At 37.8% G+C, this 18,467-nt stretch overlaps 1 protein-coding gene across 7 annotated transcripts in view; it reads right to left on the reverse strand.

The window, feature by feature from the left end:
- KIAA1217 (KIAA1217 ortholog) overlaps positions 1-18,467 on the reverse strand; it is a 173,799-nt gene that overhangs the window by 102,330 nt on the left and 53,002 nt on the right. The gene's annotated exons all lie outside the window — the stretch shown is intronic.

Genomic DNA, 18,467 nt, shown 5'->3' on the forward strand with positions numbered 1-18,467 from the left:
CCTGTGGATCAAAGAGAGAAAAGAAGGGGAGGGGGAGAGATAATTGTTAACAGGAAAAGAAAAAGGAAAACAATAGAAATTAAAAAAGAAAACCCTATATATACTGAATAAAGGAAGAGGAGAAGAGAAGAACTGAAAAACAATGAAGGAAATGCACATGTGGCAGAGAACAATATGCTCTATTAATATTTAATATACAATATTCTCAGAACTCTTGCTGGACTCAGTTCAGATGTTCTACATGTGGTTGTATGTCAAAGAAACAAAGAATGTTCAAATATAAGAGTTAATGGCTGAAAGCTGAGCCATAGAGATTCATATATATATATATATATATATATATATATATATAAACCATAACTGACAAATAACAAAACATCTTCCTGAGAAATGATACCAATCTTGGCTGGAGTTAGCAGCAGTCATTACACTTTTGTGTTCGTTTCACACTTACTACAGGAACATGGAATCCTTCAAGCAGTACTTAGAAATACATGATTAACCACAACTTTAAAAAGAATAAGAGAAACTATGATATGAATAAAAAGTCTTTGCCAATCTCATCTCTTTATTATTCTTCCTCTGATCTTAAACCCCATAGAATGTGAGAGTTTGCTAAAAGGGGTTTAAGGGCCAAAAAAACCCAACCATTTTTTTCCTCCAACATATGAACGAGATGCTAATTGGAGGGGAAATTGGCTACTGCTGTTTGAGTTCACAGAGGTGGAGGTCCTGTATTTTCCTTAATCTTCATTTGCCTGTGGATGGAGGTAATGGAGATTTTTGTAGACTGCTCTAAAAAACCTTCTCTAAGCAATCAATTCCTCCTTCAACAGTCAGGCTCCCACAACAATTGCTACTTCCCAGATCAGAACATGCAGCTATTCATACCAGGCAAAGAAATGCAACTGCTTCGACAACAAGGACGTCATTGTTAAAGAATCTTATTTAGCAAGTAATTATAATGCCAACATCACAATTAAGAGAGTAATTCAAAAAAATCTTTTGAATTTTACAAACCCAGAGGATATGAACATGTGAGAGCTGATTCTGGGGATGAGATAAGCAACTTATAAGTATGCTATGATTTTTCATGCTTTTGTCCATTGAATGCTTTGGAAGGGCAGTACCATTTCATTTTAAAGAGAACAATAGATCATTTTTTTCCCTATGATAACTGCATCATTTAGAATTGTTCAAGTAAAATGTGATTTTTACAAATAAGCTATTTATGCAAACACAGTACAAATTAAATGTAGCCTTCCGGCAACAACTGGAAACATTCCAGTTCCAAACCACAAAGACAAAACAGTCTGTTGCTAATGTCTCGGTAATACTGAAACTGTATTGGGGTTTATCATGTTTTTATAATGTTACCATCCCACATATGCAAACCTGAGAAACCCTCCTTGGCTTTTTTTTTTTATTAAACAATTCTGTTTAAAAGGAAAAGAAAAAAGAAAGAAAGAAAAGGATTGTAGAAGACCACGTCCCCTCTCAATGCCAAACACACAAGACCTCCAAGGGGAAAAAAAATCATCCTGCGTGTTTGCTTGACATTCAGGCATCATTACACATCAAGACATGTCAGAAGGGACACTACTCTGCCAATGGCAGCATTAAGAGTGTGCAACAGTCACTCTTCCTAAAGTCATTGCATAGGATCAACTTGAGCTACTTAGTTTCTTCAAACCTTGTCACCTCATGGAGGATTACAATTGTGTCACTTTTCTCTGGATTTTCCTAGTCCCAAAGGAAGTGAAACATCAATTCTGACCTAAGGGGGGGGGGGGGAAGGTTGTAAGGAAATGAGGATGCTTGAAGAAATCTGTAACACTTCTGACCCTCTATCCAGAGAAAATGTTGCCTGTATCCCAAACTCTTCCCCTCCTCCTATCACAACATGGTATTTAAAGCAGGTAGATAAATGAAGACATGCAGTTAAAATACATAAAATGAGTCCACCTTAGATGCAGAAGTCTCTCCCTTCCTCCTGCAGGAATTGATTTGAACTCATATGGATATGCTGCCGGATTAGGAGCTAGCATTTTCTGAATAAACACAGCCTTGCAGGAAAAAATGAACCACACACAAATCCAGAACCACAACAGCAGTGCAGCAGAAAAGTCTCAACTCCTGCATAAGGTAGCACCAGGAGACTAACAAGGCATCCACAGTGTTACGTAGCAAACTTCAGATCTCCTACAGAAGATCCAGACATGCCACTGTGGGAGAAATATAATTAAGACCATTACTGCAGCCCACATAAAGACCTTATTATGAATGAAATTTGAAGGCATTTGGGTCTGAATCCAGACCTGAAGCATGGCTTCCTTTGGAACTTTCCAAAATATTTCTTAACTGTCTGCATTTCTATCCAAACTCAACACCACGCTGATGCCTTCATCAGCACTCCACTAACCTCAGGGGTATTTAAAGATGGAAAACAATAATGATCTATTTTTTCCTTTACTTCTAGATTGTAGAGGAGTATGATTTTTTTTCCATCTTTCAGCATGCATATGGATATATATAGTCCACAATGATGGGAAATGAGTGCAAGGAGAACTTTGCAATTTCCAAATGCAGAAGGGCTGTGATCTCTCTACTCTAGGGACAGGTTTCTGGGACAATCCCCTGTCTTCTACTTCCCTCACCAACTCTGTCATTGTTCCAGAGAGATGAGGCATCAAAACAAATACCCAGCATAAGGAGAGAAACAGGATGTTGGAGTAAATCCCACGTTAAAAATTAAAAAAAAAAAAACCTGGATTAAAAACCCCTGGACTTGATTTACTAAGAAAAAAAGAATTGTTGAGTGCAGAACACTAAACTAATGTGCTCTGAGCAACCTCTGCTGGCCAGCAGATAGGATCCCATGCCTTCTCCTAAATGGAGTTGTACAAAGCCTGTGATTCCACTCTCATCTATGAGTGCAGATCCTTAGCTAGCTTGAATGAACATTACTCGATAGCTTAAACAATGTAAGGAAAACCTGTGAAAGGTGGGCTTGTCACATCCCAATGAGATAGAAAAAGAGATTTCCACTTTCTGTTAACCAAATACCCTCAGAGCACAGAGGCTCCTGTTGAAACTAGTGTTATGTTTTTATGAGTTGTGAAAGCAAATAGTCAGGATACAAGAGGCAGCAGTGCTTGAACATGTTGGACTGGCATTCAAAAAACCAAATTAATACAGGCAGGCGGACATACAGCAGTAATACTTAAAAAATCAATAAAAGAGCATAATTAGTTTCCTCTGGAAAAAGGTGGCAAATACTCGAGGTCAAGAAGAGTGGAAGCTGGGGCTGGGACAAGACACACAACTAAGAAACAGTTGCAGAGTGTCACTACTGGCAGGTATGAGCAGGAAGGGGCGTTACACTTGAGAAAATTTTGGGAGCCAGACATCATTGTAATGAGAAGAGTTCCAGAGACAAAGGAAACAGCTGCAAAACATGTTGCTTTTGAACTTTAAACCTAAATGGAACAAGTGGTGGCCCTGGATAAAGGTGTAGAAGGCTAAGAGTCATACGAGGAAAGCAAAGTTTTCCAGGACTGTGCTGAATGTCATCAAACGAAGACATAAGAAAAGTCTGGTGAATACCACTTGTAAGGTGCTGCCCAAAAGGAATACACATGAGCTTAGGGAGGACAAGGATTAATACCTTGGGGCTGACTGGCTATATTAGTCATTATCCCCGAGCCCTCAACCAAGGGTGAATGAACTGCAAGTCTGCCTTGTGGGATCTGCTTGCTGAGCAGATCAAAGGAACGTATGCACCATTTTAAACAGGATCAGACCTGTTGAACACTGAAATTCTAAGTCTCCAGAGGAAAATGCAGATGCTTGCGACATTTGTGTTGATGATTTAGTAGGAGACATCTGTCCCCCTGAGTTAGTCTGAAATAATGTCACAGAAGGGTGTTAGGAGCACAATGTGCTCCCTCCGCAGGAATGCGGCACTGCTGTTCTGGCTGGCAGTCACACACAAGCTGAAGTGCCTTTTCACTGGCAGTGCTGCAAAAAGAGGAACATGTTAAGTTTTTTCTCCTTTTTTTCAGTCTGTGTAATATCTCCTTAATTTATGCTTCTGATGGATTTCAAAAGGGAAGTCCTTACAAAAGCAGAATACATTAAACGCATTACATTTATCATGGGTCACCCAGGAAGATGACACTGAGAAAAAAAAAAGGCAGCTAAAATCAGAGAGATGCAGGAGTACAGAATGAAGCAAAGGGGGGCTAAGCCAGGACCCCAGGACATTAGGATGACAATTAGCGTTCCTTAGGTTTACAGTCTCTGGGTGAAATCCTGCAGAGACACGCAATCAGCTGAAGCTGCAGGGAAATGATAATGAGAACACAAAGGGCTTGAGATGAGTATGTAGATGATGATATACAACTAAATGAGATGCTGACTCATAAGTCCTCTAAAACAGCTTGAAACTGAAGGAAGGAAATGAGGATCAACTGCCTATTTCCTGTGCGCAATGGTTTTGTGGGGAGGATGCGAGAAAACGGTGTTTTTCAACAATGCTGGGATGGGAAAAAGTCAGGATAGTAACTCAGCTGGGATCAGGCCAAAGAGGTTTTTTCAACAGAAATGTTAAGCACACAAGTATCTGCCAAAGAAGGGAGAGGGTGAAGTCTTTTATCATATGAAAACGCAGTCAATGTACAGGATCAACTGCGGGCGATCTACAGGACAGCACTTAAACAACTGCGGGGGTGGGGGCACACGTGGTGATGGCCAGTGACAAATGTTTCCAAAGGAAGCATGGAAACAAAAAGGCCGGCGAAATTCAAACCAGGAATGCACTCAGAGAGACAGCAAAGGAAGAGGTCTGCACAAAACATTATGAGTGCTTATGTTTCAAGATTTACATTTTCCAGCACACTCCACATCTATATACCCCTCAAACTGCATACGCTCTTTGGCTCAAACTCATTGAACATTACAGCTGAAAATGACATGTTAACCAGGGAAACTATTTTGGTTTTGATTTCCAAACAACAGCAACAAAAAAGAAGGGTCTTCTCTTCATTTTTGAATATCCTCTTCCTCACAGTTCTTGTAAAAAAATAGCTAAAACCTTATGTTTCATTTTAGTGAGAATTAAACCTATTATTTTATATCATTTCATATAATATATATAGTAAATGTTAAAAGCAAACACCCAGAATGAGAAAAAAAAAATCTCAAGGGAATTCAGATCATAGTCCAAATTATACTTTATAAGAGATACAAAATATTTACACTGTTAAAGTAAAAAATAGTCTGATATTCAGGGGGTTCAGAATTTCTCCAGGGTCACATAAACTTCTCTCTTTTCTTGTCTCCCCACCCATGTAGAGATGGTGTGTTGAAACACCTTATTTTTGCATTGCCTCAACATAAATACAGTACTGTATCTGTACTCCAGTTCCCATACAGTAGCAAAGCAAAATGTAACTTCTTGTTCACCTTAGATGACTTACAAATCTTGAGGTTTTTAAGAAAGAACCTGCACGGTATTGTATTTTTCAGTCTTGGTTTTATGCTTAAAGTATATAATTAAACACATAATTAGGAATAAGCATAGAAGAAATCCATGAGACTCTTTTCATTAATGAAGACAGGCATGAATAGATTGTTTGGTTGTTCTTGGGCCTTAGCACCTACAGGGGCTTATCAGACTCTTCTTTTTCCACATTTCACATAAAAGTAACCAAGACAATACATAAAAGGTATTATTCCTGTATTTATGACTTGTCTGTCCCCCACTACAGAATTTAAGTACCACTGTGCAGTGCAACATGCAAACCCAGTCTGGTTGGTGCAGGCTGAAGAAAATATGATGACTGGTCCTAATTTCTCTGAGGTAATCTGAGCCTGATTTGAATCCATGAACCTGAACTTGAATCACTCCTTTGTGATGCAGAATTCTGTCTACGAAAAGTCTCTGCTGTAGAGACCTGGAAAACTGAAAAAAAAAATATTGGCTGAAGATCTCAAACTTGGTTGCCTAATGAGGCTTATGAGCTTACGGCGAGGTATCCTCTTGTCCCTCCTACTAATTCTGGAAAGATTTGCATGAAACAGACCAATTTTCAGTTAGTGGTGCAATTGGGGGTTTTCAGCCAGTGACATGTAATATCTCAGATAGCCAACAATTTAAGTATGGATTCAGAGACTAAACTTTACTAAGTAAGTGTCAAGAAGATTGTTTAAATTTTTTCTGTATTTGTCCCACTGTTGGAAATCGGGAAAATTACGCAAATGCAGTATTTGGGTTTCCAACAGTGTATCTTTCCTATTCTGTATCTCTCCTACTCCCTTCCTCCTATCAATATCATCTCTTCTTGGAATCACAATATATTACTGAGGATAAACAACAAAAAAATATTATAAATTGTTATAAAGGAATAAAGAAACAATGATGACCTAAGAAGGAAAAGATTTTTATGAGCTGTCTCCAGTATTTTGAAAAATAAGAATAATAGAGAAAATGTGATGTTTAAAGAACATAGCTGTTTCTCTCTCTCATTTTTCTGTGGTATTTTTCTCCCAACTTTATTTAAACAACTGGCTGACCTGGTTATTCATACAACAACCATCGCTGAAAAGCACAGTATGGTGTATGCAAGAACAACTGATGGTCTACTGAGAACAACATCCTCTGAAATGCAGAAAAATGCACGGACTTGTCATCTTTCATTGCTCAAAATTAATTGTAATGTTTCTTTAATAAGTTCTTGCTTTTGGACTTCATTTTGGCCTTCAATATTGATTAAATGTACCTAATTTTTTCAGCTGTGATCTGCTCATCCATTTAAACTTTTTAGAAACTACTCAAAGTGATAAAAATTCAGATTACTTGCCATTCAAAATTGTAAGATTACAGGAGTTGTTCCCCCACCCCAAAAGGAAAAAAAAATAATTATATGGTATTTACTCAGAAGACAGTATAAACAAAAATGTGTGCATACATTTTGTTCCACCTTTTTGCTGTGTACCTCCAGAAGACAAAACAACTTGAATGGACAGCTTTGCTAATAACCCGAAGCCCACAACTCCAAATGATGGTCTCAGCCAAGAACCACCATTTTAACTACTGCCCTAGACAACTTTAGGAAAGGGTTCATGCAGTAGACTACCTGCCTGTCAGGATGCCTGGGACTGCACCCAGTAGCCTGCTTTTCTGCTCAGCTTTTATGAAAAAACAAAACCTAAACCTACTTCATTTATATGCTTCAAAGTTCGTAATTTTTTTTAAGAAAGTAAGTTGTAGAGCAGAAACAATTTAGAGAACACTGATGGAGGGTAACCTGGGTAAGAAAAACCAATGGAGAACTGCAGTGGCAACCTCATATTTTGGCAAGTCTTACTAAGTGTTTCTCAATAAACTAAAGCACTCTTAGAAAACTTAACTAGAATTCCCTTGACCACAGAGAAATGGGTGAATAATTTTGGTCCAGTCATGGCTTTCTATGGTCTGAGAGTTAACAAGCTTTGGTCCCATTTCAGCCACAAAACCACTTTTCCTCTCCTTGGCCCACCATGTACAACTGAACTCACAGTACCTTTTTACCTTACATGGCTTCTGCAATAATTAACTCATGAACAGTTTCCAGCACACTGCAGGGAAAACTGCTACAGAAAAGTATTACTTTTATACACCACATTAAGTTTGCTCTTAACCTCTTGTAAGGATCACTGTCTTAGCACAGTAGGAAGGTTTTGCTAAGCAGTCTCCTACGTTTTCCCTTAGAACACCTAAAACTTTGAACTACAACATCAAACATAAAAAGCCTACTTGTTTTACAATTAACTGAATTTATTGTCTTCCATCCTTTCTTAAACACATAACTTGTCATCTACACAATTACAAGAGAACTATGAGCTCAGAAATGCCTTTGTGCAGCATACACCAGCTTACACTTGAATAGTTACAGAGTAATTAGAGTGGAATCCAGGACAATAAGTCAGTCTTATTATCTCATAATATCAGTTATCTCATATAAGTGAGACAGATAAGTATCAAGTACATATAATGTTATACACAAACAGTGAGATTCTGTAAGGTCCCAAGTGATTCCTGTTTTTGATGCAATCAGATATCACTGCTATGATGCAATAGGTCAATTATCTCCAGCCAACTTTAGGCTGTGGAAAATTATTGTGACATCACTATTGCAAAGCAACACTAAGTTTTCATTGATAAGGATATTTACATATTATTTTAATTTTCAGATTTATATATAGATAGTCAAATACTATATATTGTTCAGAAGTCTTTATTGCAGTATGTTTTATTATGTACTACAAAACTTTCTTCTTAAAATTATCTTTTCACACTTAAGACATACAATGTAAACTCAATAATAAACAAACCATAACATCAGCCCATTAATCAGATATGTCAGTTTAAATATATCCTATTTGGGAACAAAAACAAATGCTACTGGCTTTATAAACCTTCCAGAACAGGGAACAAAGCTAGAGTAGGATTTCAAGAGTTGATGTCATCATTGTTCACAAGCCAACACAGGCTTTAAAACTGAAAAGAATCTACAGCATATAAAATGGTTTCCAAATTGTAAGGGGCCAGGCCCCTTGCCAGGATAATAATTTGCAATAGAGTTTGGGTTTTTTTTCCCTAAGGACAACCTGGAGGAGGGGATCTAACACATTCATAGAGAACAGAATATGCAATTCTGTACTCTTATGTGTTATAGAGATGTCTTTCTAAAATCTCATTTACTTGTATTGTGCGTATCGTCTCCTCAAATGCTTAAACATTTCATAGATTGAGATCTTTAAATGGAACATCTTTGTTCCCCAAAAACCTTTCTAGCTACAATGCTAGCATCACTCTTGAATGGCAAAGTATCAAAAATTAGGACGGGCTGGATGGAGTTCTGAGCAACCTGTTGTAGTGGAAAGTGTCCTTACCCATGGTAGGAGGTTGGAACCAGATGATCTTTGAGGTCCCTTCCAACCCAAACCATGATTAGTGTGAGCCCATAGATACCTTTTTGGCATATCAGAGAGAGGTGTACTAACAGGAGAATGTATATTTGAATTTTCTCTTTCATGATTTATTTGCTTTTAGCACATACATACATTTTAGAACACAGTATCCTTAAAACTGCTGAAAATTTACTAAATAAAACCTTTTAACTTTGAAATGAAGTAATCTTCAGCAGACAAAACCAGATGAGCAGTACATAGCTTCTTCTGCTCTTTTGTGAATATTCAATGACCTCACATTCTTCAGTGCTTTCCATCTCCTAAATTCAGCAAAAGAAAACTTTATCTGTTCAAACAACAAGGCGTATACACAAATATTTGAAAAAACTGTCTCAGTTTCTTCTAATTACATGGCACGGCCTCCAATAGCCAATAAATAATACAAACAGAACATAATGTAAGTTTGTACTTGAGATTATCCATTTGCCTGGTTAGTGACTGTTGAGAGCACACATCTCGTGAGAGTTATAGATATGCACACAAAAGGAATCCTGACTCCACAAAAGCTCATGGAATGTGTTTTACTACAGGCATCCCTACAAGTTATCATCTTTAAGGATCTTTAAGCCTTACAAGGAGATTTGAAAGATTCAGAGTGAAGAAAGAACGGGCTCTAATGCATTGTTCTTGAAGGAATCTGAGAATAATTTGTTTTCCAACAGGTAATTCTCTGGACTTGAAAAGCAAAACATACTGGCAGTGGTCTTCTAAGATGTGTCTGAACATGGGTGAAGGTGCCTAGTCTTGTGAAAATAAATGTGCTCATAGACTCTACAGATATTCTGTTGTAGTGTTGTTCCTGTCTGGTGTTTGCTGTCTGTCTTGGGGTTATCTTGGAAACTAGAAAATAATTCCTATTTTGCCCATAGAGCAATATATTTTTTTGGTCTCTGTTCCTCATCCTCCACTTGTCTGTTTTTTAGACAGAAATATAGCTTTTTTCTTCAAACAGCTGGGAAATGTATATTGTCTATTTACAGTCATTGAGGCCTTCTATTCCCTGATACAGTTGTTAGCAAGAAAAACTCTGTGATAGTACGTTACAGCATCTAAGTGTCCACAGCAGAGGTGCATATTTTCCCTTCATTGTCCTCAAGGGATTATCTTCTGGCTTGTACTAGTATCAATTCTGATTGAGAGAAATCATGACCCTGAGATATACTCAGCAGTACTATTCTATTCAGCATGCTGTTCACAACATAAAGTGATCACAGGCATTGTTGTTCCAGAAATAATATCCACGTTGACCAGCTAGAAAAAATAGACCCTATTCTCATCCAAACAGGAAGGAGATGCAAAGATAGGGGAGATAATAGTAGTGTGACTAATAATTCCATACTATAGGATCTTATATTTGGTTGCTGCAGAAGAGACACTGAGGAACTTTTTTTTTTTTTTAACCTGAAGGTTCTGGGCTAAAGTAATTCAAAACTGAAGAGGTACTCTGATTTGATGTACTCAAAATGACATACTAAGTTCTTATGAAGACATTAACATATTCAAGACTTCTATTCACATTGACAGTGTTTCTCTATTATCCCCTTAACCCTCTTAAAAGAGTTCCCATCCTCAATCATTTTTTTCTAGTTATTGAAATTACCAGAAGTATCATTATTTCTCTATTTCAAAATCTCAAACAGAAAACCCAGTCTGACAATGAAGGTGGATTAAGGAGAATTCTGTGAAAGCAGATGTTGCAGGGAGTTCACTGAAGGTTAGGTAGTGTAAGAAAGCCAAGTGGAAAAAAAAAATCTAGCAGATGATCATATCTGCCCTGACATGCACTGACTGAGCTTTCAGTTCTGTTTATCTCAGGAACTGAATACATGGCCAGTAATTTCAATAGTGTCCAGTATGGCAATGGTGCAAGTTGTACAACAATGCTGGAAGAAATAAGGTGATATTTTGTTTTTCTGATAGAACACTGAATTCTAAAAATAAATAATAATTTGATTATTTCAGAGTTATTAATGGATAATTTTAAGTCATAAATCTTTCTGCCAGAGCTCTAACAGAAGAAAGTAGGGCATAACAAAAGAACCCAGCAGCAGCAATACCTAGATGTCTCTTCTGATTCAGTGGTGTAATTCAAGAAATTGATGATTCCAAAGACCCCTTCAGAATGTGAACCGAGGGACTGTTGGTTTTATAAATAATGGTTTATATTCTTTCCCAATATCTATTACTTTTTCTTATAAATTTCATTTAAAGCTCCTTTTCTGGAAAACTGAAAGCTTTTAAGAGATTTCTCAAAGAGGAATTTTTTGTACTAAATGGTAATAATTATTAGGACACTATTTGCTGAATTTCAGACCTCAAAGGTCTGAAGTTAAAATGCACGTGGCTACTTACAGGACATAGAGATAAGTCAGTATCAGATTGCATGATTTATAAATTAGTGGTCTAAAAACCTATTTTTAAAAAAAGTGTTTTTTTTATTGAAAGGATCGACCCCTCTTTAGTAAAGGTTTGACTAATCATAGTGGATAGAATTCCCCAACAGTATTGCTCATGCTGACCTTTACAAAGATAGCTTCTATGCTGAAGGAAAACAGAAACTGTTTTCCCAAGAGGAATGAGAGAAAGGCAGACAGTAGAAAAATATGAAGAAAACCATAAGTGAACAACATCCAGAAAAGTATGTTTCTAAATTAACTAGCTATTCTTCTATTTTCTTGCCTACAAAGCAAATGAAAAAATTAAAAAATATGTTCAGTGGCCTAAGAGTACAAAGAAACCTCACAGGTGTTTTCAAAAGCATTCTGTAGACAATTCTATTTTGGTAAGATACTCTCCCATCATGAATCCTTTCAATCTAGTTAACAGAACCTGCCTGTCTTGTTTGCATGAAATACTTAAAAGAAAACTGAACAAAAACTATTGTGAAACTGTGCAGTCCTCTTTTTTATGGCTTGGTAAATACTAGACAAATAATGATAACATGTGGTCTAGAAAGAATCTTTATTAGATAACATTTAAAATGGGAAGAGGGAAAAAACCAGTACTCACCCTTTGAGACCTTTCTTCTGAGGATCTACAAGAGATACCAGCTTATTAAAGTCTGCAACTCCAGCTGCACCATTTACTGTGCAAGGACTGAGACAGATGTGATGACATGGCCCAAGAAACAGGTAGAACAGTTTGAAAACTCCTGTTACTTTGTCAAATATATACTCCAAGCGAGCAAGCAAACAAACAAACCACCCCCGACCAAATGTTAACCTTCACAAGGCGAACAAACTGATTTTCAGACAAGCTCTCAAACTCTGGACCAGGCATTAATGGTGGGAAATGCCTGGTTTTGGCTGCAGGGATGATAAAGAGGAGCAGCTATCAGCCACTTTGAACGTCCTTGGCTCCTTGAAGCAGAGGCCATAAAAGCCATGTTATGACTCAGATAAGCTGGTTACAGGCCTCTCCTAAATTGCCCCATACTGGGCAGTCTGAAGGAGCAACAAGCAGTGTGAGAGTGAGCTCCAGCCACACTCCCTTCACCTGCCTGGTGTCTCCTGTAGAGCTGCCTATGCTCAGATCTGTGGGGAAATGCCCAGGCAGCAACTTCTGCTAGTTGTCAGGCTACCTGACAACTGCTGCTGGGCAGATCACCAACCAAAACAAGGACCTCTGGCCCACAGCATGGCAGCTCTTCCTGTCATGGCCCCTGTAATGGCACCTCATGGCAGCAATGCATGCAGGTGTAGCATTGCTGCAGCGAACTTTGGGATGGCTTATAGGTGAGAAATCTATATGGCAATCTATGGGACAGACTAAGCTTCATTTGAGTCACATGCAGGAAGAAAAGTCAGTCACCTGTGAAGGGCCAGGTCTCTCTCTAGATTGCCCAAACCATCAATGGGACATAAGCTAGGAACATCTGATTGACCTTACCTAGCCTTCTCTCATGTCTTACGAATATGATCTTTTCCAAGTGGTTTTAACATTTGTCTTTTTGCCTAAAAGCAATAATAAAGCAATATTTTAGAAGTGCATCACAAGATATTAAAGCACTTGACAAATTCTTCTAAGTATCTTTTGGGGTAAGATAAAGCACGTCTGTTCTGTAGATGAGAGCCACAAAGAAGAAAAAGCAAGTAACTACGTAAACTGAAAAATCTTCATGGTGAGTATGGAATAGTGGGATCAGGAAGGGCAACTCTTCCTTTGGTCATTGTAATTTGCAAAGGTTTCTTTGCCATAAGAGGATCCTCCAAGTCTTTATTATGGGAAGTGAAATAGCAATAAAAGTAAACTGATAAAGACTGGCAGAAAATGCTATGCCAATTGCTGCAAGTAGAGTCACAACCCGCCACCTCACAGTGCTGCATTCCTAATGCCTGAATCTGCTATTTCACAACATCCTGTATTAACAGCAAAGCATGTGGCCAAACTGCATCTCTCCATTCTGTGCATATTCTTTCCAGATTAGGCTTATCTCATTAGGACTAAGAAAAACCACAGTGGCAATTTATATTTCTTTCATCTACTGGAAAAATAGAAGCCTCATAGGAAATATTTTATCAGTGTGCTATTGGGAAAAAAATCTAGGAGGCAGAAATGGGATAGAATCCTTCTAGACTTCCTTACAGTTGAATATTGGCCAACTCAAAGAATAATTTCTAAAGCAATGGACCATGCTTCATCTCTTTTCCAATTACAATTTTCTGGTTAGTAAATATGTTAGTACCTTAGCAAGTGGTACAGCTTTCCTAAGGCACTGTACTTTCAAAAAAATTGAATTTTAGTAAACTTACTGGCAAAAGAAGCACATTTCAGTATGAAAGTATAAAAGGTTTGCCAACTATGTTTCAGACTATCAATTCTTTTCTTGATTTTCTTATGTTAACTGGAGTGGTGCAGAGGAGCACACAAAAATGCTTACTGTGAAGAACGTACTCTGCTGAAAGGAAGAAGTCAACTATTCATATAGTCAAATTCACTGGCACAGAGCTGATGTGAGGTCTAAAGCACTCATCTTGTATTGCTATGAACTGCAAACAAAAGTTTGAAACTCAGAAAATAAGTAGCTTTAACAGTCTGACCTCTAAACAGTCACCAAAATGGTGTTAACTATTAAATATTAGTTTGAAGCCAAGGAGAATTAAAAAATAATGTGCTCTATTCCCAGGTCTTGCTTAGAATTTTCAGTATTGTTTTGTTCCTGACAGAGGTCTCCCACTAGTCAAGCAGTCAAATTCTGCTAGCCCAAGTCATGTTGAACAGAGACTAATCCTGCAGTAAATCTCTGTGAATTTCTAGCATTGAAAACAAACCAGAGTCAGAGTGCTCACAAGAAACCTCAATCTACTTTTAAGCTGGTGGTGTCAGATGTTTAGGGGGTTTCCTCTGTATATTTTGTCTTCCCTGCTTTAGATCTGTATTTTCATCACTCACTGTTACCTCCCTATTCCTCCCTCTGTTTTCTTCAGCTGGTGTAGGGGCCCTGTCTTACCCCTGCAATGCTGTGAAGACATGCCAAGTAAACATGTCACATGCATTGAGTGGCTCCTGCATTCCCACAGCCCATGTGACAAGGGGTGACCCTCATCACAGAAAGCAGCTCAGTGGCATATGGTCTGTGAAAGTGACCCCGATTTTTAAAGCAAATTGCGACTTTCCCTAAGATTCACCTTTGCTGGTAAATAATGCCCTCATGCCAGCCTTGACCACGGGAATATTCGATATCCAGTGCTCCACACTTTGCAACACTCTGTTACCACTCTCGGGGCACATGGTGAACCACAGGAGCAAAATGTCTGGGAGGGAGATGCCCTTAAAAACTTTATTCCTGGTGCTGAATGCACAGGGTACCATACAGAAGTCATACAGGAGGAAGAAGGCTCAGCTAGTTTTGCCTGGTGAGCTCCTCCAGAAGTGCTTGCGAGAAGGCCCTCTAATTTGTAAAATTTTCAACAAGATGAAGCAGATACAGAGCACAGTGCTAATAAAACTGCTGAAATACTTCAGATCTTTAGCAAGGGTGAATTATTCTGCACTGAGTCCCTCAAATGGTCTGAAACTTTCCATGTTTATACAATACCAGATACCCCTTTAGGCAAAGAGCACTCCACATTTCAAAGCAAAGTCAAATACCGAAAAATTATTCATTTGGAACCACAGGAAAAGTTCAGACATGTTACTGAGCAAGATTTCACTGAAGGCTCTAATGATCTAATTGGGGTGACTTAATTGCATTTGGCATTGAAACCAAAGCCCAGTGCTCAAAAAGGAAAGGGTTTTTTGCAGAGCAGTAGCAGCTCCCAGCTGTAAGAGGAACTGAAGTGATCCACACAGCCCACAGGTAGCTCTTTGCAAAAGTTCCACTGTCGTAACAAGATCATCTGGAATTGCAAGCACAAACATGCCTATTTTTGGAAGTACTCTTGATCTATTGCACATGTAGAGATCTAAACACCTTTTGAGAAGGAGAAAATTATGAGGTTATGAACATTTGCACAACAATTTGTTTAACAGCTCAGAAAACTCATGAATAATAATCTGGGCTAACCTTTTAGTAATCGCTTTCTTCCTGCTGTATAAAATACATTGTTTGAAAACCATCATCATTGCTATCTTTTTTTCCATCCTCCCTCTTCCCCAATATGTATCTTGTAATTACATTGCAACTATGCTCTGAAGGATGACCTGAAGACAACTTTTGAAAATTCTCTTTGTAAATCTGTAAACAAAGGAGAAATATAAAAACCCTATGGTCCAAACAGCCTTTTCCATTGATTAAGGTGTAGAGTAGCAGTGCTTTTATTTTAATTCAAAGGGTTTCAACAGTTCTTTGTTCAAATGACTCTTTCTCCAGTCTGCTACCCTATTATTGGAAAGACTTCATCTCCAAGTGTGACAGAGAAGCTAGTATCCCACAACATGTTATTATAACCTTTCTGATTTTTTAAAGAGCTGAAAATTAGAAATGCTCATATTCCTACTGAAAATTAAACCACACAAACCAAGAATCAGCTAAGCTACTAGTCTGAACACAGGCAATGGGCCTAATCCAAATTAATTCCTGTTAGAATAAAGCACACATTAAAAAAAAATCCCCAAACAAAAACAAAACCAAAAAGAACAAAACAGCAACAACAACAGCAAAAACAACAAATCAAAACAAAAAAGACCCTAACCAACATCTATTCAAGTGCAATTCTATGCAAAACATGGACACCAAAGACTGTGCATCTTGTCTTGATTTTGACCTGTTTGTAACTTGACTGAAGTTGGGAAATCCTGCTTCCTCTGATGAATAATTTTAGGCTATGAACTAAAAGGCTTCTCTGGGTCTTTACAGTTTAATATTCTTTTCAAACTGGGGAAAGCAGAACTGGAAAAAAAAAAAAAAGTCAGGAGTAATTCCTTCAAATTCAGCTTGGTAAGCAATATCATCTTCCTGGCATTAATCAAGAGTTCCCTGCTCCTAAAAACTCCAAAGCCATGAAGGCCCTCCCACTTCAAGTCATCTTGAGAACTCAGGACTGGCTGAATATGTAGCAACAACTCTCAAGTTTTATTGAAGTCAGTGCTTCATGGTCCAGACATGCCCAGGTCCCCAGGATCTTGCATGGCCCATGGTCTTTGCTGCTGCACTTATGTCTTGCCTCTGCCTGCACTGGAAACTGCTTTATCGCTTTGAGTTAATAGGTGGATGCAGGTCATTTTGTACTAAGAAAATGGTTCACTATTTCCTACCTTGTATGATCTGCTGATTTGTGCCACCAGCTAAAACTACTATTTTCTTCCAGCTGAAGCCCCAGAAAACACAACAGTCTGTCATGACGAAAACTTTCCAAAAATCACTGGATACACTGAAAATGAGCATGACCAGCCTAAAAAACTAAGTGAAGCTGGATCACAGCTCCTCCATTCTATGCAAATTTTCTGGAAGACTGGTTGTTTCAATTAATATTGAAATAGCCTAAACCAACATTTATTCTCAATGTTCAGCCCCTAGAACAATGTAAAAAATTTGTTGTGTCTCTATCATTTGAAAACCCTCAATTTACAAAGGCTGTAGGCAGAAAACTTCTTAACCTGAGCAGCAGTCAATATAAGTAAACTCCTCAGACCAAATATCAGGAGAACAAGACCAAGTTAGAGAAAGGAGCATAATTCTGTACCTTTAAAATGGAACAAAAGAAAAAAATCAATAGCTTAGGTATGGGCATACTGCTGTAATGAAATAAAATAAAACTACAAACCTCCAACACAAGTAAGCAAAGAAAAAAATAAAGAGAAAGATAAGCAGTAGAATATTGGCTCTAAAGAATAATGGTTTTTTGGCTGATAATGCAGGTTATCTCAAAAATGCAAAACATGACACATCTGTGTAGGGTGATCAGACTTCAGACATGTTTCCTGGAGCCGATCTACAAACAGTAAGGCTAAGACTTGAAAAAATGTGATGAAAAATAAAAAAATGTTGTTTCACTGCAAAGCAACTGGAAATGTCCAAATGAAAAGAACAGATAACAGAGGAGAAAATACTTGAAGGTAAAATGTAAACCACAACTGTTGGTGGCAAATGAGAATAAATAAACTTGCCCTTAATGCCCCCTGTCAGGATGTACCCCTACCAAAAATGCAATTCTTCTTATATCCATTTCTAAAGGGACTAATTAATTAATCAGATTAATCACAATAATCCTCTACCACAACTGTGCAAAGATGCACAGTTCACTTTACTAGAGTAGGGAAAGATCTCTGAATATCTGTTGTCATAAAGGAAGTGTGTAAGTCCATGTGCATACATGCTAAGATAAAAGCTGCGCCTGCTTGTTGGATCATTAAAAACAGAGGTTTTACTGGTAGAATACAGCAAGAAAATTGCATGACATAGACATATAAACACTGTGTCCTAACAGCCTAAATGCCAAATGCTTTGAACACAGATTCATGGGGAGGACAGTGACAGGCATGAGATCTTTCTGTAGGAATTTTATATGTAGACATGGTCTACACAGATCTGTCCATTCAGTGTATTGGTCTATTTACATGTAGAACTTTGTGCTAGCCAAGTGTATCTAATGAGGTATGATTACATTAGTAAATATCCAAAGTTTTTAATGGTTTTCCCTTGTGTATCATCTCTAACTTGAATTTGACAGGCACTCACTGTGAGCTTTTTACCTTAATTTCTTTGCCACAACTATCAACAAGAAACCTTTGACAGACGTCTCTTTGCTGAAACAGGAAAATAAAATATTAACAGATGAAGTTTCTTGACCAAAGAAAGTTTAGCCTGTTGACAGATATTCAGCCTGTTTGCTGTTGAACTTAGTCACACTAAAAGGTGGATCATTAAGCACAAATCCATATCTGAGATTATAATGATCTCTTTTCTGTCTCACTGCAGAGCAGGTCAAGTACTATCTTTTTTAACCTATTCCAGAAAAAATAATGAATGGGGAAGATAAAAGAACTGCTGAAAGTTTCTGAATAGAACTTTC

The sequence above is a fragment of the Sylvia atricapilla genome, chromosome 1 (assembly GCF_009819655.1).
Source record: "Sylvia atricapilla isolate bSylAtr1 chromosome 1, bSylAtr1.pri, whole genome shotgun sequence".
Taxonomy (NCBI): domain Eukaryota; kingdom Metazoa; phylum Chordata; class Aves; order Passeriformes; family Sylviidae; genus Sylvia; species Sylvia atricapilla.